The sequence below is a fragment of the Microcaecilia unicolor genome, chromosome 8, assembly GCF_901765095.1.
Source record: "Microcaecilia unicolor chromosome 8, aMicUni1.1, whole genome shotgun sequence".
Classification (NCBI taxonomy): domain Eukaryota; kingdom Metazoa; phylum Chordata; class Amphibia; order Gymnophiona; family Siphonopidae; genus Microcaecilia; species Microcaecilia unicolor.
This window is the reverse complement of record NC_044038.1, coordinates 130208131-130233348: the sequence shown is the minus strand read 5'-3', so window position 1 is coordinate 130233348 and position 25218 is coordinate 130208131. Positions and strand designations below refer to the sequence as shown.

The 25218-nt window shown below is 43.1% G+C and overlaps 1 protein-coding gene across 1 annotated transcript in view; it reads left to right on the top strand.

The window, feature by feature from the left end:
- The window catches only part of SIL1 (SIL1 nucleotide exchange factor), a 696897-nt gene that overhangs the window by 382548 nt on the left and 289131 nt on the right, over nucleotides 1-25218 (top strand). The gene's annotated exons all lie outside the window — the stretch shown is intronic.

Genomic DNA, 25218 nt, shown 5'->3' with positions numbered 1-25218 from the left:
GTCTCGGTTTCTGTGAAGATCATCTAGTAGGGATTCGAGGACTGTTCCATAACCAGGTCTGAATCCAGATTGACATGGATCTAGCCAGTTTCTGTCTTCTAGCCAATCATTGAATTGAACACAGACTGTTCTATATGTTTCCCTAGAAATAGGATGTTGGATACTGGCATGAATATATGACCAACATCCTTCATTATCAGAAGAGGATGAGATTATAGATAGAGTCAAGGAAGATCTGATGTTTCAAGACATTTATAGACTTTAAATTTAAGTGAGTTTCTTGTAGAAACAAAGAAAATAAGATGATACCTTTTTTATTGGACACACTACATTTCTTGATTAGCTTTCGAAGGTTGCCCTTCTTCGTCAGATCAGAAATAAGCAAGTGGTGTTGGTTGATGACAGTATATATAAGTGAAACATCAAAGCATTTCAGTGACAGTCTAACAGGGTGGGGTAGATGTTTTATTTTGTTTTATTTCTATTGATTACCTTTAAAAGTGGACTAACACGGCTACCACACCTCTCTACTTGTAGAAACAAAAAATCGGGGGAAATTTTGAAATACAAGCCCAGAATTGTCTCTTTAAGGGGTTATTGAGGCCTTGACCCCTGAATTCTATATAGCATGACTTAAATTGCATGTGTAAATCCAGTTGTATTCTGGATTTGCACGCACAACTTAATTACTTAAGCCAATCAGCTCCAATAATTGCCAGTTAACAAGCAATTATAGACACTAATGGGCATTATTTAAAATTTCCACGCAAAAATGTCTAAGCCTATTCTATAACATAATGAGGGGAATAATCGAACAGGGACGACCATCTCTAAGGGCGCCCATCTGTAAGGACGGCGCCATGAAGGGGCAGGGAACCCCGTATTATCGAAACAAGATGGGCGTCCATCTTTCGTTTCAATAATACGGTCGGGGACGCCCAAATCTCAACGTTTAGGTCAACCTTAGAGATGGACGACCTTCGAGATGGTCGTTCCCGGTTTTCGGCCATAATGGAAACCGAGGACGCCCATCTCAAAAACGACCAAATCCAAGGCATTTGGTCATGGGAGGAGCCAGCATTCGTAGCGTACTGGTCCCCCTCACATGCCAGGACACCAACTGGGCATCCTAGGGGACATTGCAGTGGACTTCAGAAATTGCACCCAGGTGCATAGTTCCATTACCTTCGGTGCTGAGCCCCCCCCCAAACCCACTCCCCACAACTGTATACCACTACCATAGCCCAAAGGCGTGAAGGGGGGCACCTACATGTGGGTAAAGTGGGTTTTGGGTGGGTTTTGAAGGGCTCACATTTACCACCACAAATGTAATAGGTGTGTGGGGGGGGGGGGGGGAAATGGGCCTGGGTCCGCCTGCCTGAAGTGCACTGCAGTACCCACTAAAACTGCTCCAGGGACCTGCATACTGCTGTCAGGGAGCTGGGTATGACATTTGAGGCTGGCAAATTTTTTTTTTTTTTTTTTAGGGTGGGGAGGGGGTTGGTGACCACTGGGGGAGTAAGGGGAGGTCATCTGGTCAGTTCAGGCACCTTTTTGAGGCTTGGTCGTGAAAAAAAATGGACCAAGTAAAGTTGACCCAAATGCTCATCAGGGACGCCCTTCTTTTTTCCATTATCAGCCGAGGACACCCATCTCTTAAGCACACCCCAGTCCCGCCTTCGCTACACCTCCGACATGCCCCAGTGAACTTTGGTCATCCCCGCGACGGACTGCAGTTGAGGACGCCCAAAATCGGCTTTCGATTATGCCGATTTGGGCGACCCTAAGAAACGGACGCCCATCTCCCGATTTGTGTCAGAAGATGGGCGCCCTTCTCTTTCGATTATGCCCCTAAATGTGCGTAAATTCTATGTTGCATAGTTTAAACGGGCGTGGGCATGGAATGGGCAGGTCATGGGCATTTCTAAAATCTATGCGCATTGTTATAGAATACACCCGGTCCGCACTTAATTTGCACCAAGTTTTACTTGGCATAACTGCCCGTGACTAAATATAGTTGCATAGACAGGTGCTAAATATTCTATCAACTATGCGGAAATTTAGGCTTGTTCTATAAAGTACTTTATAGAATATGCCTAGGCATATTTCAATTTGGCGCCGATTTTTTTTTTAGGCGTGATTATATAGAATCTAGTCCTTAATGTTTAAAGATATGATGTTCATAGAGTTAGACACTGCATACTTTTATATCAAATGGTGATGAAAATGCAGCACACATATATTTATGCAATATAGTACTGATAAAAGTGCAAATTATTAAGGGGAAGAAGCAAACAGATTATGATCAACTTATCCTTAAAGAACAGACCAATTATGTTGTGTATGTACCTTCACAAGGCTGCGCATGAAGCCCAGAGAAAAGCTGCCTCCCTATGCCATTAATTCTACAATGCAGTATATTAAAAGTATTATACCTACTCAGTTCAGAGCAACTAATACAGCGATAGCATTATGTGTAATATATCTAACATTATATATGTGTGTGTGTGTAATATATCTAGCATTATATAGAATCTAGAGACTGGCATGAATAAAATGGAAAAACAGAATCTAGAGGCTGGCATGAATAAAAGGGAAAAACAATGTAGGATGCAATTAAGACTAATGATCAAATGTGCAAGAAGATTCTTAGGGGCCCTTTTACAAAGGTGCACCAAAAGGTGGCCTGTGGTAGTATGGGCGTGTGTACTGGATGCGCGCTGGAGCATTTACCGTGTCTGGGAAAAAAGGGGGGGTTGGGTCAGGAAATGGACGTGCAGCAAATTTAAAACCAGCATGTCCCCTACGCTTTGTTTCTTTTGACAGAATAAAAATTTGATTTACATGTACCCATTCTACACCACTCAGTATTTTGTAGACCTCTATCATATCCCCCCATCAGCTGCCTGTTCTCCAAGCTGAAGAGTCCTAACCTCCCAAGCCCCTCCCCATATTGAGGAGCTTTGTCCCCTCAATCATTTTGGTTGCCCCTCTTTGAAGCCTTTCCAATTCTGCTATATCGCTTTTAAGATGCGGCAACCAGAAATAAACACAATGCTCATGGTATGGTTGCACCATGGAGCAACACAGAGGCATGATAACATTCCTTGTCATATTTCTATCCCTTTCCTAATAATTTCTGGCATCCTGTTTGCTTTCTTGGCTGTTGCCCCATACTGGGCAATGTATTGTCTATGATGATACCTAGTTCTTTTTCCTGGGTGTTGACTCCTAAGGTAGATCTTAGCATCAAGTAACTATGATTTGGATTGTTCTTCCCAGTGTGCATCTTTGTCCACATTGAATTTCATGTGCCATTTGAAGGCTTAGTCCTCCAACCTCCCCAGGTCCTTCTGAAGACTGCACCGTCAGAATGATTTATTGAATGGAAAGGTGGTATATCAAATCCTCTTTCCCTTTCAAAAAAAAAAACTGAATCTGTCCAGAAGACTACTATTGAAATGGTGAGGATTCTTTATCATAAAGCATGTGGGGTCAGACTTAAAGATTTAAATGTTTATCTTGAAGATAGGAGATATGGGAGATGCATTTACTACCTCCAAGCAATAATCTCATTAACCTGCCGTCCAGGAATTCCCAATGGTTGGCCCGCACATACCTCAATCTTCACTACCCGACACCTCGTAGCCTCAAATATAAGACCACCTATGGTTCCTCTTTCCCATTTCTCAGCACTCAATTGTGGAACGGCCTTCCTCAAGAGGTCAAACTCATTCCAGATCACCCAACCTTTAAGAAGCAACTCAAGACCTTCCTTTTCGGCAGAGCATATGCTGTGAGCCCTTCTGGTGCCACGCCCTCCTAGCTCACGGCTCTCTTTGTGATAATTTTTCAACTCCCCCTCATCCTTTTCCTCCACTGTTATTTCTTTCTTCCTCTGGTGACCTTGTATATTGTACTGTTGTTTGCTTATTAACTATTGTACGCCACATTGAGCCTGCCCTTGGGCGGGAATACTATGGGATATAAATGTCAAAAAAAAAAATTAATTAGAGGTGTGGATGGGGACAATAGGAAATCTGTGGGGATGGTGGGGGGATGGCAGCAATATGATGGAGATGGGGTGGAGATAAAAAAGAATTGACTGGGGGTGGAGACCAGATTATGTCCCCATGCACACCTCTTCTTGGAAGTCCTGCTATCATCAAAACATTCTTTTTTAGTCATAGGATGAACAGTCAAGAAATGTAGAATGGAACTGAGCTCTGGCTCTATAGATGGTTTATTATTTTTTACATATTTTGAAATGATCAACTGCAAGAACATTATGGACTTTGATATGTAAGAAAACAATGCTAAAAATTAGAATATGGTTTTCTTGCATATTTAACAGGTACAGGGATGGGAAAGAAAACTGTTGGGATGGTGAGGAGACAATAGTAATATGATAGGCATGGGGACCAAGTTATGTCCCTGTACATACCGCTACAATAAATGCCCAAGAGACAGGCCTCTTGATGGAAAGGAGGCTCTAGAATAAGAAATTATAGGATGAGAATGAAAGAGGGTGGAATCGGGCATAATCTAAAGAAATATTTCTGTACAGAAAGGATGGTGGATTGAAGGAACACCCTCCTGTTGGGAGTGAAGAAGAAAAGGACAGCATCACCATCAAATAAAGCATGAGAAAAGCCTAGGATCTCTCAGGGAAAGAAGGAATTATAGAGATGAGTAGGAGGTGCAAAATGGATGGCTGTGTGGTTTTTATCTGTGGTCATATTCTCTGTTTCTAAGTGGGAAGGGGTTTGAAACCAAACCTTATATAGGAGGATAAACTAAAGGACACAGGAAAAGGATGCTTCAGAATTAATTTTCTAATGCATTAGCTGACTGGGTGCAGAGGCCAGATCCATTGGGTTATGCACTGGAGTTATTTCCTAATAGAGAGGAGTGGCTGCTACTCCAGTTTCATTTAGGAGATGGACTTTTACAGTAGTACATGTTCAGAAAGTTTATTTGCATCAGACTCTTCTGAAATCAGTAGATCTGAGCAGACTTACCCAGGCATTGTTCATTACAGTACAGTTGTGCTTTGTGCTTGTGAAAAGCTTTTTGTCCTCGGTGACCGTACATACTGCAGCACTGATTCAACAAGACAGAAATGGTTGCAGCAGGTTGAATTCTAGACTCGGAGGCCTTTCGTTTCCTGTAGGGTTGAATTTGCTGCCTCATTTATAAGCTGTGTACATGGGACAAAGGGGAAATTTTTGTCAAGCTGACTGGGGGGAAGATGTGCTTATCAGCATTTCAGGATCTATTATTTAAAAAGGACATTTACAGTTCAATAATGAAGACAGCAAAATTGTACAATTGTACTCCAGAATGTGTACCTGCATTTGCATGTATGATGGAACTCTAGTATTTTAATAAATGTATTCAATAATATTAAATAAGTACTACCAAGGTAGAGACTCGCTCTTCCCCCCCCCCCCCCCCAGCTGCTTTCTCTGTGCACTATGGATATATGCTTAAACCTACACAAATTATCACAGTATATTACAGTATACCTTAAAACTTATGACTAGAATTTTCCTAATATAAAGTAGTTAATAGACATGTCTAGTGTTTAAAATTTACAGTATTAGCCAGTTAACCCTATTAGGGGATGTGTAACGAAGGGGTACTGTGCCTTGCAGTTAACATTGGGGGTTAAAAGTTGCATAAAATATCCACTGCAGTTTAGAAACATGCATCTAGATGGTAGAACGCTGGATTTTCATGGTACAGAAAGGAAGCATGTTCTGAGTGGCTCTTCATATGTGATTCTGTAACATATACATATAAGTTGTGGCACATACACATATATGTAATGAAATTACCACATACAGTATATGTCTGTATGGCACTACTTATACATATATATCCCCCTCTTAATCCAACCCTTTTTTTAATTTTTATTTTTTTTGTTACATTTGTACCCCGCACTTTCCCAATCATTAAATATGTACATTTCTAAAATGGTCTTATATGGCATCATTTCTATGCCTATCTTTGGTGGAGCTATACATATTTTATAAAATGGCCCAGTGCTTGTTAAGCATTTTATAAAACACAAGTGGACCAGTGCATCCAGTGGAGGAGTGGCGTAGTGGTTAGGGTGGTGGACTTTGGTCCTGGGGAACTGAGGAACTGAGTTCGAATCCCGGCACAGGCAGCTCCTTGTGACTCTGGGCAAGTCACTTAACCCTCCATTGAGCCTGCCATGAGTGGGAAAGCGTGGGGTACAAATGTAAAAAAAAAAAAAAAAAAACCCTACTTGAGATATACAGAGTTATCCTCTTATTATAACAAATTGGAGTTTCCATTCTACATTGTTTGTGTATTGGTACTTGCATGTACAATTCAATATATACTAAAGCGCCTTTTAACCAGAGTGATCAGGACCAGTTAATGAATATTTTTCGAATAATGAAAGTTCCCCCTTTGCAGATAGCTGCCTACATTCCCATCCTCCATAGCTTGATTTGATCCACTCTACCTTGCAGCCTGATCCAACTTGGGCTCTTCTCTAACCTGCTGTACTGATCATTGATGTCTCTTCTGCCTGCGCAAAGTGCTCCCTAAATTTTTATCTGTGGAATGCTGCATACTCATAATTCAGAGGCTGATCTAAGACCGTGCAGGGCAAGGAAACAGAAGCAGCCAAGGGAATGGTTTACTGAAGAGCTGAAGTGCCCAGATTTTTCTAGATATTGGAAAGGTCCCGATTAACGAGAGTGTGAATAAAGGGTGCTTTATGTCGTGTACATACACATATTTCCATTGTCTTGAAGTTCCATGACTTGGCCACAAGAAATGTCAAAACTTTTAACTTCTCTCGCTGCATTTTTTATTAGCACAGCCAACATAATGTATACCCACCAGGCATTTGCTGTTTTTCAGTTTCTTACATCTCTTTCCACTGCCAACATTCTTTTTCTTTATAACTCTTCAGAGCTTTGAAAACAAAAACCACTGTTGTAATGCAACCTGTAATCTGTTTGTATTATGTTTATTCAATGTCATGTCAAACTCATTCTGCATTAACTTATTGAAGTGGGCATATTTCTTGAACGTGTGCCTCAGATGTATGAATTTAATCCAATACATTTTATTCCTTACCATGTGTTTGTTGACATTTATTTATTTATATATTGGGATTTATTAACCACCTTTATATGAAGAGATTCACCCAAGGCTGTGTACAGCAGGTACAGTTTAACATAAAACTTACAATTTTGTTAACAGCATAATAATAGTAAAATAACCAAGAATAAACTTAAATACAATAAGGGGTTCTTTTACTAAAGCTTAACTTGAGTTATCTGCAGCAGAGCCTATTTTATTCCTATGGCCCCTACCGCAGATAACTCGAGCTAAGCTTTAATAAAAGACCCCCTCAAAAATGTAAATTTGAAAACAGTAAATTGAAGCCTAATAATAGAACTACTGTGAGACAATATAAAAAATATACCAATTTAACAGCACTGGAAAATATAACATTAGCATAATACTAATGATACACCTAATAAGCATACATTTGAACATTTAATTAACATAGATATGATTCTAGAGATTCTCTACAATACAGCTTACCATATAGCTAAGGGACCAAGAGCAAATTTATGATGGAAACTAGATGCGTGGTACAGAGTCAGTTTGGATAATTTGGTGATTAGCTAAACTCAAGGCAAGTTTGTTGGATAGTTAAGCAAGAGATAAGGAACTAATCTAAGTTACAGTGTGTGTAGCAAGCTAGTCCAGGTGCAGAATGAGTGTATAAGTCAGTCACCCTATGTATTAAAGGCTTGGGAGAAGAGCCAGGCCTTCATCTGCTTCCTGAAGTAGGTAATCTTGAGTTATACACAGCCCCTCTGGAAGTAAATTCCAGGCTGCTACTGAGAAGGCTCGCTGGCAGGTATCATATTGTACAATTTCTTTTGATGAAGGTATAGATAGTGATGATCCTTGAGAGAACCTTAGAAGTCTTAAAGGTGTGCCAAGGGCTAACTTATTCTTTAAGCAGTCTGGCCCATTTTTTTGTTGCTTCACTGCAAAACAAAGTGCTTTCTAGTTACTAAAATGCACTGGATCCCATTAATTTTATTGTATACCCTACATTTGTTGTGCTTACTTTTTAGTCTATGGTGCTTTGCCTCAAGGGAGGCTCACTCTACAGGTTCACCTAATGGTTGAATGAAGTGTGCAAGGATCCTAAAAGGAGTCTGACTCTTTGATTGGAGGGATCCTGGTGATACTGTGCTAGAAGGAGAGGTTCAAAAGAGATCTCCACCTCCAAACATACTTCTTCTGGTCAAGCTTGGCCTTATTCACATGGTTAATTAGATGGTCATCAAGGGTGGCGATATTTGTTGGGCGTTGAGGGTGGAGCAGTATGGCTGGCAGAGATCTCCCAACCCCACTAGTCTAAGAAAGACTAAGATGGCCAGGAGCAACAGGACTCAGGAACCTGTTCCATGGCTTGCCATTCTCCTTCCTCCTCTTTAAGGCTAGTGCAACAAGTACATTCAAAATACATGGTCACAGAGCCAGCACTTCCTGGTGCAGATCATGTGCAATACAAGATTAGCATTGGGAAGTGGTAGCCTTACAGCTACGCATTTTCAGTGTGCTCAGGATTTAAGCCTTAAGAAGTAGGAGAAGGAAGAGTAGTAGGGGGAGGGGGGCTACAACAGCTGGTATGATTTTAAGTACAGTGGGATTAGAGTCAGCATGGCAGTTTGGCACAAGGCTGAAGATTTGCCAAAAGCACCCAGTATGCTTGCAGCAGGGCTGTTTTGGGTATTAGAGATGAGAGTCTATTAAAGCAAATTAAAATTGCATGTTAGCAGTTCTTCTAGCTTATTATTTATTAAAGTGCATAAAACCTTTAGGGCCCTGTTTACTGAGCTGCGCTAGAGGCATGCTAGCATTTGTAGCACATGCTAAGCATATAGATGCCCATAATATTCCCGTGGGCGTCTGCACGGTTAGCACACACTAATTTTTAGCACATACTAAAAATGTTAGTGCGCCTTAGTAAATGGGGCCCTTAGGGACTTATTTACAAAGCTGTGCTAAGGTTTTGCACCTATCCTGCATTAACAGAGTTAATATGTGATGATATGAATGATTCCTTTCCTATTCATTATTGTAGTTCTTTTCCTTGAATATGTACTATGCACACTGCTTCGTCCTGCTTTGTCAGCTTAACCAGTATAGTAAATCCTCATTAAATAAATAAAGATGCATTACATGCAAAACCACTCATTAATTTTGGGGGCTTTCCCAGCTTTGCCATTAACGCAGAGAACTGATCATTACATATATTTGTGGCATTACAGGTAACAGGGAATGCAATTAGATACACCACATCATCTGTTTCATTAGCAGTTGATGTAAGTTAACAGCTTCCACATTAATTGCAAGGTGCAGTCCCCAGCCAATCTCCATCCATACCATGCCCCCTAATTTTATAACGGGACACTTAATGTGAGAAGGCTAAAAAGCTGCCAATTTATAAACCAACCCCCCGTGGCTTACAAATTCCAAATCATGAAGATGAATGGATTCTAAACATAAGAACATAAGAATAGCCATACTGGGTCAGACCACTGGTCCATCTAGTCCAGTATCCTGCCTCTAACTGTGGCCAATCCAGGTCACAAGTACCTAGAGGAAACCCAAATAGTAGCAAGATTCCATGATACCGATCCTAGGGCAAGTAGTGGCTTCTCCCATGTCCATCTCAATAACAGACTATGGACTTTTTTTCCAGGAACCTTGTCCAAATCCTTTTTAAACCCAGATACACTAACTGCTATTACCACATCCTTTGCCAACAAGTTCCAGAGCTTAACTATTCTTGAGTGAAAAAATATGTTCTCCTACATAAGAATAGCCATACTGGTTCAGACCAATGGTCCATTTAGCCCAGTATCCTGTTTCCAACAGTGACCAAGATAGGTCACAAGTAACTGGCAGAAACCCAAATAGTAACAATATTCCATGCTACCAATCCCAGGGTAAGGCGGTAAGCAATGGCTTCCCCATGTCTATCTCAAAAGCCAACTATGGACTTTTCCTTCAGGAACTTATCCAAACCTTTTTCAAACCCAGATATGCTAACCACTGTTACCACATCCTCCGGCAGCGAGTTCCAATCCAGAGCTTAACTATTCTTTGAGTGAAAAAACTATTTCCTCCTATTTGTTTTAAACGTATTTCCATGTAATTTCATTTATTGTCCCCTAGTCTTTGTACCTTTTGAAAGTGTAAAAAATCAATTCACTTTTACCCATTCTACACCACTTAGGATTTTGTAGACCTCAGTCATATCCCCTCTCAGTCATTTCTTTTCCAAGCTGAAGAGCCCTAACCTCTATAGTCTTTCCTCATGTGAGAGGAGTTCTATCCTCTTTATCATTTTGGTCGCTCTTCTTTGAACCTTTTCTAATTCCGCTATATCTTTTTTTGAGATATGTCAACCAGAATTGAATGCAATACTCAAGGTGAGCTTGCACCATGGATGGATACAGAGGTCTTATAAAATTCTTGGTCTTGCATCCCTTTCCTAATAATTACTACCATTCTGTTTGCTTTTTTGGCTGCCGCCGCACACTGAGCAGAAGATTTCAGCATATTGTCTACTATTGGGCTCATTTTCGCAAGAGAAGGGCGCCCATCTTTTGACACAAATCGGGAGATGGGCATCCTTTTCTTAGGGTCGCCCAAATAGGCATAATCGAAAGCCATTTTGGGCACCCTCAAATGCAGTCACGGGGGCGTGTCGGAGGCGTAGCGAAGGCGGGACTGGGGCGTGCTTAAGAGATGGGCGTCCTTGGCCTATAATGGAAAAAAGAAGGGCGTCCCTGACGAGCATTTGGTCGACTTAGTCCATTTTTTTTCATGACCAAGCCTCAAAAGGCGCCCGAACTGACCAGATGACCTCCCCTTACTCCCCCCAGTGGTCACCAACCCCCTCCCCACCCTAAAAAAAAAAAAAATTTGCCAGCCTCAAATGTCATACCCAGCTCCCTGACAGCAGTATGCAGGTCCCTGGAGCAGTTTTAGTGGGTACTGCAGTGCACTTCAGGCAGGCGGACCCAGGCCCATCCCCCCCCCCCCCCCATTACATTTGTGGTGGTAAATGTGAGCCCTTCAAAACCCACCCAAAACCCACTTTACCCACATGTAGGTGCCCCCCTTCATCCCTTAGGGCTATGGTAGTGGTGTACAGTTGTGGGGAGTGGGTTTTGGGGGGCTCAGCACCGAAGATAATGGAGCTATGCACCTGGGAGCAATTTGTGAAGTCCACTGCAGTGCCCCCTAGGGTGCCCGGTTGGTGTCCTGGCATGTGAGGGGGACCAGTGCACTACGAATGCTGGCTTCTCCCGCGACCAAAGGGCTTGGATTTGGTCGTTTCTGAGATGGACATCCTCAGTTTCCATTATCGCCGAAAACCAGGGACGACCATCTCTAAGGTTGACCTAAATATTGAGATTTGGGCATCCCCGACTGTTATTATCAAAATGAAAGATGGCCACCCATCTTGTTTCAATAATACGGGTTTCTCCACCCCTTTACTGGGATGTTCTGCGAGGACGTCCTCAGGAAAACTTGGGTGCCCCGTTCAATTATGCCCCTCCACGACACCTAGATCTTTTTCCTGGTTGCTGACTCTCAAGATGGACCCTAGCATCAGGTAGCTATGATTTGGATTAAACTTCGCAATATACATCCACATTAAATTTCATCTGCCATTTGCATGCCCAGTGTTCCAATATTCTAAGGTCTTCCTGCAATTTTTCATAATCCACATGTGTTTTGACAGCTTTGAATAGTTTTGTGTCATTCTGCAAATTTAATCACCTCGCTTGTCATTCTAATTTCCATATCTTTTATAAATATGTTAAATAGCATCGGTCACAGTAGAGATTCCTGTGTCACTCCACTATTTACCCTCCTCCATTGAGAGAAATGGCTATTTAACCCTAACCTCTGTTTTCTAATCCATTAAACGTATTTCCATGTAACTTCATTGAGTGTCCCCTGGTCTTTGTACTTTTTGAAATAGTGAACAATCAATTCACTTTTACCCGTTCTACACAACTTGGGATTTTGTAGACCTCAATCATATCTCCTCTCAGCTGTCTCTTTTCCAAGCTGAAGAGCCCTAACCTCTTTATCATTTCCTCACATGGGAGGAGTTCTATCCCTTTTATCATTTTGGTCGTCCTTCTTTGAACCTTTTCTAATTCCACTTTTTGAGATACGGTGACCAAAAGTGAACACAGTATTCAAGGTTATGTTTCACCATGGAGCGATACAGAGGCCTTATAATATTTTGGAATTATTTACTATTTCTTTCCTACTAATTCCTAGCATCCAGTTTGCGTTTTTGGCCACCACCACACACTGGGCAAAAAGGCATTACCATTAATGAGGCATTTTAAGTTTTGGGGGGTAATTTTTATAAGCATGCCTATACGAAAAGCCTAAAAAGGTTCCTACTTTAAGCCTATTTTATACAAGTAGTATAGTGGACTATATGTAAAATAGACTTTACATGGGGAAAATGTTTTATAAAGTTTTCTTCTTTAAGGTTATGGTGCCATCAGTCAGATGATAATTCCTTTTTTCTCCCTCCATGGATTTCCAAAAGAATCATTATTAAAGTATCCTCCTGCTTTTCATCTTTCTAAGCACTCCCCAAACTCACTGCTTTATGCTTGTCACAACTGTCAGGAATAGTGAGCCCTTGGCCCAAAGCCGGAGCTTTGGCAGACAAATCACCTGGGCTGGTACAGGCAGGAGTCAGAAAAGACTGGACTAGAATAAACCAACAGACTCAACAAGGCAGGGCAGAGGTAACTAAACACAATGGACAAAACAAGGATCAGATCCAGATGAGGCAAGGAAAACAAGGCAAAGGGGCAAGAACTGGAGCCCAGACAGGACAAGGCAAGACTCAGAACTGGATTAAAACTGGGACTGAGACCCAGGCATTACAAGGCAAGGCAAGACATGGAACTAGATTAAAACTGGGTCCAGAAAAGGGCAAGACTAGGCAAGGACTGGATCCGGACAGGACTAGACTGAATGAGACAAGACAAAGCACAACTAGACAGGCAAGACAGGGCAGGAGTGAGGCAACAAGAATAACAGAAGCAAGGCAGGAACAGGATTCCGGAACAGACTTGGCTTGGCAACTGGAGCAGGATTCAGGGACGGACTTGACTTGGCAGCTGGAGCAGGATTCAGAAATGGACTTGGCTTGGTAGCTGGAACAGAATTCTGGAACGGACTTGGCTTGGAACAGGATTCTGAAACGGACTTGGCTTGGCTGGAACAGGATTCTGAAAGGGACTTGGCTTGGCAAGGAACAGAACTAGCTCAAACACACAGCAGGAACAGAACTTGACAGAAACAGAGCTCACAAGAGCCAGGAAGCAAACACAGCAGACAAAGGATTAAGCAGACTAAGGGAAAAGCTGCTTCTAATACACAAGTCAGCAAAGAAGTGCTCAAAAGAGCCAGGTCACAAACACAGCACACAATGGGTTAAAGCAGGCTACAGGGAAGACAAACAAACAAAGAAGACATGTGCTTACCATCACCCACAGCCAGGAAGGAAACCATAAGGCAGACTGAGAGGCAGCAGACACAGCTGCACAGCAGTGAAGTAATCAGGGATGATGCTGGCTTCTACAGACTCTAAGAATGAACAGACAAGAACTACACACACCCAGAAACAGTACAAGCAAAGCTTGAAACCAAAGCTAACTAAAAGGTAGTCCATACAGGTACAAGAACCACACACAGGAAACAGAACAGGGCTTACAGAAAGTAGGAGTAGAGCTTGGCTTAAACACAGAGCTTAACTGTAGCATGAGTCAAATGCAGGGCTAGACTGAAAGCAGGAGCAAAGGGTAGAGTCAAACTGATACAGACTCCAAGAGCAGGGTGTGGCTGTAGATCTAGGCTTTCAGGAACAAGGTTTAAAAGCAAAACACAGAAAAAAAGCATTGAAGTACAAGACTCATAGGCCCAGATGCATCAACCAAACGTTAAAAAATCAAAATCGTAAAAGTGCTTAACAAATATGAAAAAATGAAGAATGCTCAAGAAAAACGCTTCAGAAATGGTCGGTGTGGTATTGAAAAGTAGGATGTATCACACATTCGCAATCCCCGTCGTTAATCGGCCCCTAAAGCATGCGCAGAGCAGCCAAGCGTTATGCTGGCTGCTCTGCGCATGCCGCAAACGTCAAAACACACACAAAAAAAAGCCACAACACATACACATGGCTACCCAGTCTGCACGAATATAAAAGTCCAAAAAAAAGGATCAGGAGGGGGCAAGGGCCCTCGTCCGGAGCGTCCTGTATGGACGGCCTTGCCCCCCCCCCCCCCCGCTGCTCCCCGCTTTCCGCCACTTCCCCACCCCCCCGCACGAAAAAGTGAAATTTTAGCAGCCCCGGTCCCTCTCCCTTCCTGTTCCTCTGTTTTGCCAAAGCTCTGCCTCCCGTCATTCCTCCACCCCGTGCCCCGCCCCCGCCGCCCCCCCTGAGGTCGACTCACCCCCCCCCCCCCCCCCCCCACCGAGACCCCCCTCCGTATTACCGGCCCGAGCAGTGCCTCTCACCTCTTTCTGAAGGCGCTGCACGGGCAGGAAGAAGATCTGTTGCTGGTTGCAGAGTCTTCATGAGAGTCTTCATGACGTCTCTTCTTCCCTGGCCTAGGCCTGCCTGCCTCCTTCTGACGTAGGTTACTTACGTCAGAAGGAGGCGGGCCTAGGCCAGGGAAGAAGAGACGTCATGAAGACTCTGCGACCAACAACAGATCTTCCTGCCTGTGCAGCGCCTTCAGAAAGAGGTGAGAGGCGCTGCTCGGGCCGATATTACGGAGGGGGGTCTCGGTGGGGGGGGGAGCGCCGTAGTCGACCTCAGGGGGGGCGGCGGGGCACGGGGCGGAGGACTGACGGGAGGCGGAGCTTTGGCAAAACAGAGGAACAGGAAGGGAGGGGGACCGGGGTTGCTAAAATTTCGCTTTTTCATGCGGGGGGGGGGGGGAAGCGGCGAGGAGCAGCGGGGGGGGGGCGCAAGGCCGTCCATACAGGACGCTCCGGACGAGCGCCCTTGCCCCCCTCCCGATCCTTTTTTTTTTTTGTACTTTTATATTGGTGTAGACGGAGAGGGGAGCAGTGGCGACCTGGGGCATCAATAAAGGACGCCCCTGACGCGCGTTTTCGCCTCCCTCGTTTTTGGGGGGATTTTTTTGTTTTTACATTAAAATTTTTAGCAGACAGCCCTAACAAGAGGTACAGACCTCTCGTTAGATTTCACGGTGTTTTGTTCACTTTTCGTGCGTTAATCTAATCGGAAAATGTTAGTGCATGTCATTTCAATAGGGTTTGTAGACTAATTGCTCATCTGCATTCCGTTTTCGTTAGCTGCTACCATTGTCGGAAAATGGGCTTTAGTGCATCCAACGGGTAGAAAATTCTTTGTTAAAGGCTCATTTAACAAGCAAAAACGTTTAGTGCATCTGGGCCATAGAAACACAGAACAGACCTTCAGGAGCAAAGCCAAGCAGGGATATGATCTAAACAGAGAACACAAAGACAAGATTAAGAGACCTCTTGCAAAGGCAAAACATGAGAGTTCCCAGGTGCTTAATAAAGGAATTCACAACTTGGAATGAAGCTTGAATAAGCTATAGTGAGGCTTGGATTGCAGGCACACCAGGCAGCAGATGCATCAATGCAGGGACAAGGCAGTTCAGCGAAGCCACAGAACCAGAGCACTTGAAAAAGGTGAGTCATAACGCGGGGGAATGGCCACAACCATGACCATGCTTTTATTGAAGATAAGTGAAAATTTCTGTCTCACTTAACATACATGTGAAGATACATGTTTCTTCTATGGGTGTCTCAGTTCTTAAGTAAACCTTTCTGTGGCCCTAGCAAAATGCGAGCTCAGCTGAAGTTTCTAAGCCAAATCTCTAGTGTCATTTGTCTCATTTTTCAGCACAAATTTGATCGTGTTTAAAGTTTCAGACTCCTGATGAACTTAAGGCATAGGCTGAAACACGGACCATGTTAAGTCCCTTTTCAAGTGAAGCTTGCTGCTTACTTCTGATGTGCTGTCTTCAAGCAAATGCTGGTATACATTAATAAAGAACTTGCGCTTTTTATTTTGACACCGCATTGGTCATTCCTACCCTTCCTTTTTGTTTGCTTTGACTTTTGTGGGTTTGTCTGTTTTTCTGCTTTTGTTGGACTTAAGTAACCCTTGTCAGGGTGAACGCCTGACCTCTTACCAGCAGAGGCTAGTATCCCCCACCAGGAAATCTGGTTGCTGCCATTAGCTCTAGGGTTGCTGTTTCCTTCCAGGACTATCTTGTTCTTAGTGGATTTGTATTTAAATTTAGTCTCTGTTGAGACTTTTTCTCAGAGCTTGGAATTCGTTGCTAGAGAATGCGGTAAAAGCAGTTAGGTTAGTAGGGTTTAAAAAAGGTTTGGATAATTCCCTAAAAAGAAAAGTCCATAAACCATTGTTAAAATGGACGTGAAAATCCACTGCTTATTTCTAGGATAAGCAGCATAAAATCTGTTTCACTGTTTTGGGATCTTGCCAGGTACTTGTGTGACCTGGATTGGCCACTGTTGGAAACAGGATACAGAGTTTGATGGACTTTCAGTCTGTCCCAGTATGGCAACATTTATGTTCAGTTTGGCAGAATTCACTAACACTCTCCCCCGGGCTGTTAGCCAAAGAGCAGGTATGCGGAAAATATATAGTCCAGGTGACCTATGATATCTTTGATACAGCATTCAGAACCGCCATAATGGAGATCCATAGACTCACCCGACTGTGGGCCTCAGACCTCGAGCCAGCAGTGCAGGAGAAGCTGGTAGATACCTTTTGATGAGAGGGCGCAAGAGACTGCTGATCACATCAAGCAGCACTCAGACACCATGGATCATCTAGGAGGTATTTTAGGCAGGGTGGCGGAGGTCCTACTGCTCTCACAAGCATAGGAACCCTCCCCCTCCCTCTCCTGCCAGACAACCTGGGGACCTTGCTTTCGCCTAAAACAGCAGAGGGCTCAAAAATCCCAACAAGTTCTCCAGTGAAAGTCAAGGATGAGCTGGTCTATGGGTAATGGTCAGACACTTTATGGAACTGCCTACTGGATATTAAACATCATATTTTGAGATGGATGAACCATAACTGCATTTAAAGTTAATTTAGGAAAACTAATGACAGTTTTTCAGAGCATTAATGTAAATGCTGATTTGTACAAAGGAAATCTTACAGCCAGTTCCTTAAATCTCTGTGGCAAATATATGTGCAGTAATCTGTGTTGTAAATTGTTATTCCATGTACTTGAAGTTGGTAAAACCCAGGATTATAAAAGAATAATAAAGTTTAGGATTTTATGAGAACCTTAGTAATAAAAAAAGGTTTGAAATGTGGATTACTTAAAAATAGATTTGCGAGAGAGACAATTGTTTCTGCTGGGATCAAAGCCATTTATTTATTTTATTTCAAAATATTCATTATACCTCCCTTCAGATCGGTTCTTGTTCTTCTTAATAAAATTTGCTACTTAAAAAAAAAAGTGAATAAAGTTGACCTGCACATTGACAAAACCATTGACCTGAAGTGACACACTAGGAAGGGATGCAAAAATACCAGAGACTAAGCATAAAATAGCTTGTGATACAGGAGGGAATTAAAAGAACTAAACTAGGTTAACCATACACAACATATGTTCCAATGCAAATCAAAAGTGTTGGGGCCCCTTTTACAAAGCAGTGGTACCTGTGCTGCCGCTTTGCTACATGCCTATTCAGCACTACTGCCAGGCTACTACAGGAGTCTGAAGGTAGTGCCTGTTCCCAACGCGTGCTATTTCCAGCACTCATAAATTAGTTTTACTTTTTTAGAGCCTTTATTTTTTTTTAGTGCTGGGGGCTTACCCAGCAGTAATCAGGCAGCACCACACACTGCCCGGCTTCCCCCGGAAATGACTGTGTAGCAACTGTTACACTTACTACACTGCCATTTCCATTTTTTAAAGTCCTTTTACCCATTGCGGTAAAAGGAGACTTCGGCATGCTGCTACAAGTCCACACACCGACGCTACCGCAAGGCCCCTTCTACTGCAGCTTTGTAAAAGGGGCCCTTAATAAACTATCATCGGTGGAAGAAATTTCAACAGCTCAATAAAAGAAATTAAACTTAAAAGCTTTGGTGTGATACGACAGTAGAGCAGAGTAGAAGCCCAGTGCTTAGATCAGAGGCTGATAACAGGCTTCAAATCCCACTGCTGCTCCTTGTGACCTTAGGCAAATCACTCAGCCCTCCGTTGCCTCTCATAGAAATTTAATTGTAAGCTTTCTGGGCACAGGGAACACCTACAGTAAATGAATTTAGCTAGCCTTGCACGTCCAGTGAACAGGTATAAGCTAATTCCAAGTAAAAGAATAATAAGGAAATGTATTAGCCCAAGGAGAGTTCTCTGTGGCCAGAGAGATGCAGTGTTTGGTCTTTATAGCAGCTATACCCTGTTGGCCATTAGGTTTTTGTAAAGGAAAACACATTTGCCATGTTTTCCTTCTGAATAATTGACAGAAGGTATTGTAAAGCTTTAGTAACAAATGATGGGGTAAGTACACTCAGTTCTATTAGGGTTTTTTTTTTTTTTACTCTGTATGGATTTTTAATGTGATTACATTCAAGAAACTGCACATCTAAGCATAATGGGATGCTTAAAGAGATCAGTGGTCTTTAGTTTTCTGTTCAAGCGTGAGAAATCTGCCAGTGCCTATCACAGTGGGAATTCTGAGATGACCTGTGTTAAGAATACATGAGTAACAGAGCTGAAGCTAAGTATAATCCTGCTTTAGTTTTCCTTTTGGTTTTAAACAACATGAAACTTTTTGAGGAACAGTTTTGTTGGAATTAGAATGCTACAGTAGATTTTATTTATAAGAGCAGCCATAAGAACATTTTGGTTGTAGGAAATTTTGTCAGACTCCTAGTGTGTTCTGTCCTGTGGAAGTAATTTCTGCACAAGAACATTCTGCTTAGGAGAATATGTTTCACAGCACAACAAAAAAAAAACAAAACATTTTTGTGTGCTACTGGGCAAAAACCGTTTGCCCTATACTAAATTCAGTGTGCGTATTCCAAATCCGAAGTCAGAATTGTTGTAACACGTCAGGAAATTTTGTTATGCATAAGTTTGCCCAACTGAATTAAGCATTTTTTACAGAATGAGTTTTACTCCAACAATTACCTGATCTACCGTATTTTTCGGACTATAAGACGCACTTTTTTCCCCCCAAATTTGGGAGGAAAATGGGGGGTTTGTCTTATAGTCCGAAGGTAGAGATTTCCCTCCCTCCCTCCGAGTTCGGGATCGATCGCCCGCCCGCCCTCCCTCCGAGTTCGGGATGGCCCTGTCACCACTTCTCCCTACTCACGCGATCTTCCCTGATGGTCTAGTGACGTCGGGGCAGGAAAGAGCCCCCTCTTTCCCGCCCAGCGCGCTGCTCTCCATCCTCCTGTATGCAGCCTGACGGTCTCAGCAAGATTCAAAATGGCCGCCGAGACTTCAATTCTCGGCGGCCATTTTGCATCTCGCCGAGACCGTCAGGCAGCATACAGGAGGACGGAGAGCAGCGCGCTGGGCAGGAAAGAGGGGGCTCTTTCCTGCCCCAACGTCACTAGACCACCAGGGAAGATCGCGTGACGTGAGTAGGGAGAAGTGGTGACAGGGCCGGGGGGAGGGCGATCCCGAACTCGGAGGGAGGGATTCGGACAAGACGCACCGGAGCACCTAGGTTTTAGAGGAGGGAAAAAGGGAAAAAAAAATTTTCCTATTTCCCTCCTCTAAAACCTAGGTGCGTCTTATGGTCCGGTGTGTCTTATAGTCCAAAAAATACGGTATATCAAAGTTTTCGTAGCAAACAGTATATGAAAATGTAATGGAATAACAAAATTTCTAAAAAGTCTCGTATTCCAGTTTAAAAGTCTTACTTCAGCAAGACCCAGTATTGTTAAAAGTGCTTCAGGCATCTGCTTTTGCGTTTGTGACCAGTCATATTTTCCCGTTGCAAAAACCAGCAGTAGTCCCCCATCATGTTGGGATTCCAGCGGCCTTGATATCTGTTCTCCATTGTAGAAATGTCTTTATGGAACCTCTCTCCATGTTCATCACTAACGTGTCCCAAATTGGGTGGGAAAAAGTCAAGATGGGAATGTAAGAAATGCATTTTCAATGACATTTGGCAGCCAAGTTGTTCATATGCTTTAAACATGTTGTCTACTAGTTCAGCATAGTTTTCAGCTCGTCTGTTCCCAAGGAAGTTCTGCACTACTAGCACAAATGCATCCCAAGCTGCAAGTTCCAGAGGGTTGAGTTTTGTTCTGAATGTGTCATCATGATGTACTGTGTAAGCCGCATTGAACCGGCTAGTGAGTGGGAAAGTGCGGGGTATAAGCATTACAAATAATAATAATAATCATGCATTAGTTTGTTGATTTGGGGGCCAATAAAAATTCTGGCATTTATTTTAGCCTCAGTTTTCAGTATGCTAAACATCTTCTTCAAATACTGGAAACCATTTCCATCACGATCAAGTGCAATTACAAAGTTTTTTTATTAAACCTAGTTTAATGTGAAGTGGTGGAAGATAAACTTGAAGTGGATCGGCCAGTGATTTGTGTTGTACATTGCACCGACCAACTGTGTGCTCGACTCTGAGAGGCCACTGTCTCATTTTGTAATGATTTTTGTCATCACGACTGTTCCTTAGGCACAAGAAACACATATGCTTCGTGTACCCTAACTGTAGGCCAAGCAGCAGTGCTACCACTTTCAGGTCAGCACAACTATTCCATTTATGTTCAGAGTATTTGATCATTTTCAAAATTAACTCCATAGAAGCATGGGTCTCTTTCATTCCAACCCCATGAGCCAATGGAACAGATGGTTTTTCGTTACCATTGTGCAACAAGACAGCTTTCAAACTCGTTTTGCTAGAGCCTATGAATAGCCTCCATTCATCGGGAACATGTGTACCATCTAACCAGTGCTGTGCTGGGGCCGGCTCGCAACGGCTCTATAGAGCCGGTTGTTAATTTTTGAGGATTTTTGCGAGCCGGTTGTTAAACTGTTAGCAGGGGCGGCAGTCGGAACAAAGTTTTTTTCCCTCCCTGGCTGGAGGCACGTGCATGCCCGAACACACCAGCCTCCTCATGCTGAATTGGGTTGGTTGGTAGTGGAACCGAGGGCGGGTACAAACCAATGGGCCTCGCTCCGTCTGTGCTGCTCCGGCGCGCGCCGTACCTCCCTGGCTCTCCTCCCAGTGGCTTGTTGAGTTGTCCCAGGCTCCGTCCTCTTGCTCTCTCTCGGCCTCGCCTGTGCGCCCGCCCCTTCGTATTGCGATAGGCTTCTCTCGCTGTCTCTCCGCCTCCGGAGTCCTGCCCGTCAACATAACGACGCCTGCGCATCAGTGAGTGCGCCCTTTCTTCTGCTTCTTTTGTAAGGACTCGGGCTCCTGCACGTGCTTTGACTCCTCTCGTGGCCGGGCCGACCAGCACACTCTTCCGTAATTGCAGCCAGCCACAAACTGCCATAGTAAGCGCTGGCCTTCTCTTCTGCTTCCTGCACTGCTAGACTAGTGCGCACAGCACAGTCCTCCACACGACAGGCAGGGACGACCAGTCTATCGTCGTCGTCCTCCTCGTTGGCAGAAGAATCTTCATAATTTCACACTTCCATGTCCGGCCAGGTAATTAGGCGCATCGCTATTTATTTATTTATTTATTTAAATTGACAAAACACCGTTTTTCATTGCATTTTCTGCTGCTGCTACTGCTAGGGGGGGGGGGGGTCATAAATGTGAGAAGGAAGGACGGGGGGGGGGCAAGATAGTTCACTATCTACTTGTCTACTCTGGAGGGATTGGGAGAGAAAGGGCAATGGCATTGGGCATCAGCATTTTGGCTAAATTTCAGTGAGGATATCCTGATGCCTGGGTTCGTTTGTCTTAACTGTTGTTGTAATCTACCATGGGAAGCCTGGTGTTATAAAGTTGATGGAACATTGAAATTAAATGGAAGTAGAATTAAACTTTCCTTTCATTGGGGCACACATGGAATCAGATCGTGTTTTGTAGAAGTTTACCTTTTTACATAAATGGATTATTCTGTTTTGAACATGTTTCAGAGGGAAGTGGTTTTATTAGTCAAAATAAATATTTTGTTTCATGCAGATTTCTTTTGTTTATACATAAATGGGCTATATAAGCCCCTAATGCAGCCCATATTGGTTTTCTTATATTTTGTTCTTGTGATAACTTAGTACAAAACTTAATCTTATCTCTGTCTGGTCGGTAAAAAAAGGAGCTGATTGTGAACACTATCTACCCTAAAAGGTTGTTTTGTGGCTGTATGAAGAATTGTGATAGTGAATAAATAAGCGTATGTGTCATGATGCATCCTAAGTTTATAAAGGTCAAGAAATCCAGTTAATCTTTTAACTTATTAGTGGAGTTTGGTATTTATGAAGAATTAACTTCACCATGGATAGCTGGTGAAGAGAAATTGTGTCATTTAAATGAAATTTTAAAGTATGACATTGACTTGAATGATTTTCAAGATTTTGTAGATGGTAATCTAGAATCTAAAAAATGTTCCAGTTCCTTCTACTATCCAGAAAGCTAGAAAAATAGCTAGCACTATTGCAGTCAGTAGTGCCAAAGCTGAAAGAGGTTTCAGTTTAATGAATGTAGTTTGTACAAGGGTGAGAAATAGTCTGACAGTAAATCATATATCACATTTAATGTCAATAAATTTATTGGGAAAAGAGTTAGCAGATTGGGATGCAACTCCATTTGTTAAATCTTGGATGAATAGCAAACATAGGTTGGCTACAGATACAAGAGTGCGGCAAAAATCAACCAAAGCATTGTGTGAAAATCAATTGGCCATTTGGAATTTACAGGAAAGTATATTGTATTTTTTTTATATTGTTTGTAAATTGGTTGCTACAGAGGTCCTTTGTACCAATAATGTATAATAAAATTACATACAACATATATATGTACAGTTTTTTGTTTTTTGCCATGTCCCGCCAGCCAAATAGACTTCTGCCACTCTCCGCTGCTTGTTTCCTGCGCAGAGCAGCATGCCAGGCAGCCGGGACTTCTTGTACATGCTCTGAGAATGTGCAAAAAGTCCCAGCATGCTGCACAAAGCCAGAAACAAGCAGTGGGGAGCGGTGGCAGTCCATTTATTAGGTTGTGCGGCTCAGTATCCCTGCCAGTAAAGGAATGCCTAGCATGCCTACACGGGGGGGGGGGGGGGGGGTAAATGTGTTCTGTTCCCCCCAAGTCCACCCCTGGGCCTCCCCCCCCCCCCCCCATCCAAATTGCAGGGCAAGCTATGCCTGCAGAGAGAGCCTGTTGTTAATACTTTACCAGCTAACTCTCTCCCTGGGAATAGCCAGCTCTGCAATTTGTGGGGGGGGGGTGGGGGGGGGGGCGCAGAGGTGGATGGGGGAGAGAGCCTGTTGTTAAAAATTTACCAGCACACCACTGCATCTAACTCCGTTTACATCTTTATAGAAACAGACATCGCTTTCCATTGCATAGTATGCAGCTAACTTGGTGTGTCGATGACAAAAGTGTGAAGTTGTGGTGCTTCATTGTAGCAAATTCCATTCCCGAAGTCTAGAAGCTAGCAGTTCTGACTTTTCTTTAGATAATGACAGATCTCTTACCAGATCATCTAAATCTGATTGGCTCAGCAAGCACGGCTGACCCTCCAGTTGTTCTGGAACAGGAAATACATCATGCCAATCAACATCTTCTTCGTCATCAGGATCAGAAGTGTCAGTTTCAATTGCTGTTCCTGCTGAGGGAGGGGCAGGCACTGGATTCTCTACATCGTGTGGTACTGGTTTAAGAGCAGACTCACAGTCAGGATACACAATTTGTGACTTGTTTCTCTTTGAATATCCGGCGATTTTAGTCATGCAAAAATAACAGTCTGGTGATTTTTCTGCTCATGCCAAACCATCGGCACTGCAAAAGCCATTCCTTTCCTTTTACCATTTAACCACCGCGTTAGCCTAGAGTAACACACAGTGCAACAAACATGAGGTGCCCAGCTTTTATCTTGATCTCCAATTTGACAGTCAAAGTAATACTTGTAAGCAAGGCGCACGTGCTTTGTCAGATTCTTGCGCTGATCAATGTATTTGATATGTAGCAGAAATTGTCCTGATAGTTAACACATTTGCGTCTATCCATCTTGCCTTATATACTTACTGCTGACATCAGCCAATAGTCCTGCCTGAGCCCATCTGGACAGGTCCAGGCATGTCCGTTGGAATATTTCCAATGTATAATGCATTAATATTATAAGTGAATAGGCTTTGCATGTATAACTTAAAATCTAGACGTGTCAGGCAAATTCTGAGTTCATATTTGGAATCGGCGGGTTCAGTTTAGTATAAATCACATGTTTTTGTCTCAGTAGCAAAATCATTGTTGCGTTGTGACATGCCCCTTCCTTAGAATGTATTTTCTTGATCTAAAACAAGATTTCTTGCATGGAGGTATTTTTTGAATGTGGAGGGCAATGTTTATCCGTTTAGCCCCATTTTCTCCCCTTAGCAGTCTTTCCTTCCCTTCTGCACAACAACTCCAGGTTAGTAGGCATGGTTTGCACAGGGCACCTGTGTCATCATGAGATTTGAAGGAATTTGCCTCTTCCAAAGTACAGCCCCAGCATTAATTGTTTTTTGGTAGGGCCAGTGGTTTCCCTGAGCCTCCACACCACTTACACTTGTACCCTGGTCCAGTTTGACTCAGTAGGATCTGAACATCTAAGAGCTGTTTATGTCCACACTTAAGGTGTTATGATCGTGGTCAGAACCCCTCTCAAACTTACTTTTTTTCCTGGGGGTCAGCTTCTTAGCTGGCTTTTGTTTCTTTTGTCTGTCCTTTCTGAGCTAGCTCTCTCTGTCTATGCTGGCAGCTTCCAGCAGCATGACTCTAATTGTTTCACTTTACTACAGCTGTGTGTGTGGACTGAGTTAGCTCTACCTCTCTTTGGGTGTACTGGCTTCAAGTGCTTCACGGTGCTGCATTGGTGTGGGTTGGTCCTCTCTGGTTTCAGTGTGCTCTCTGCCT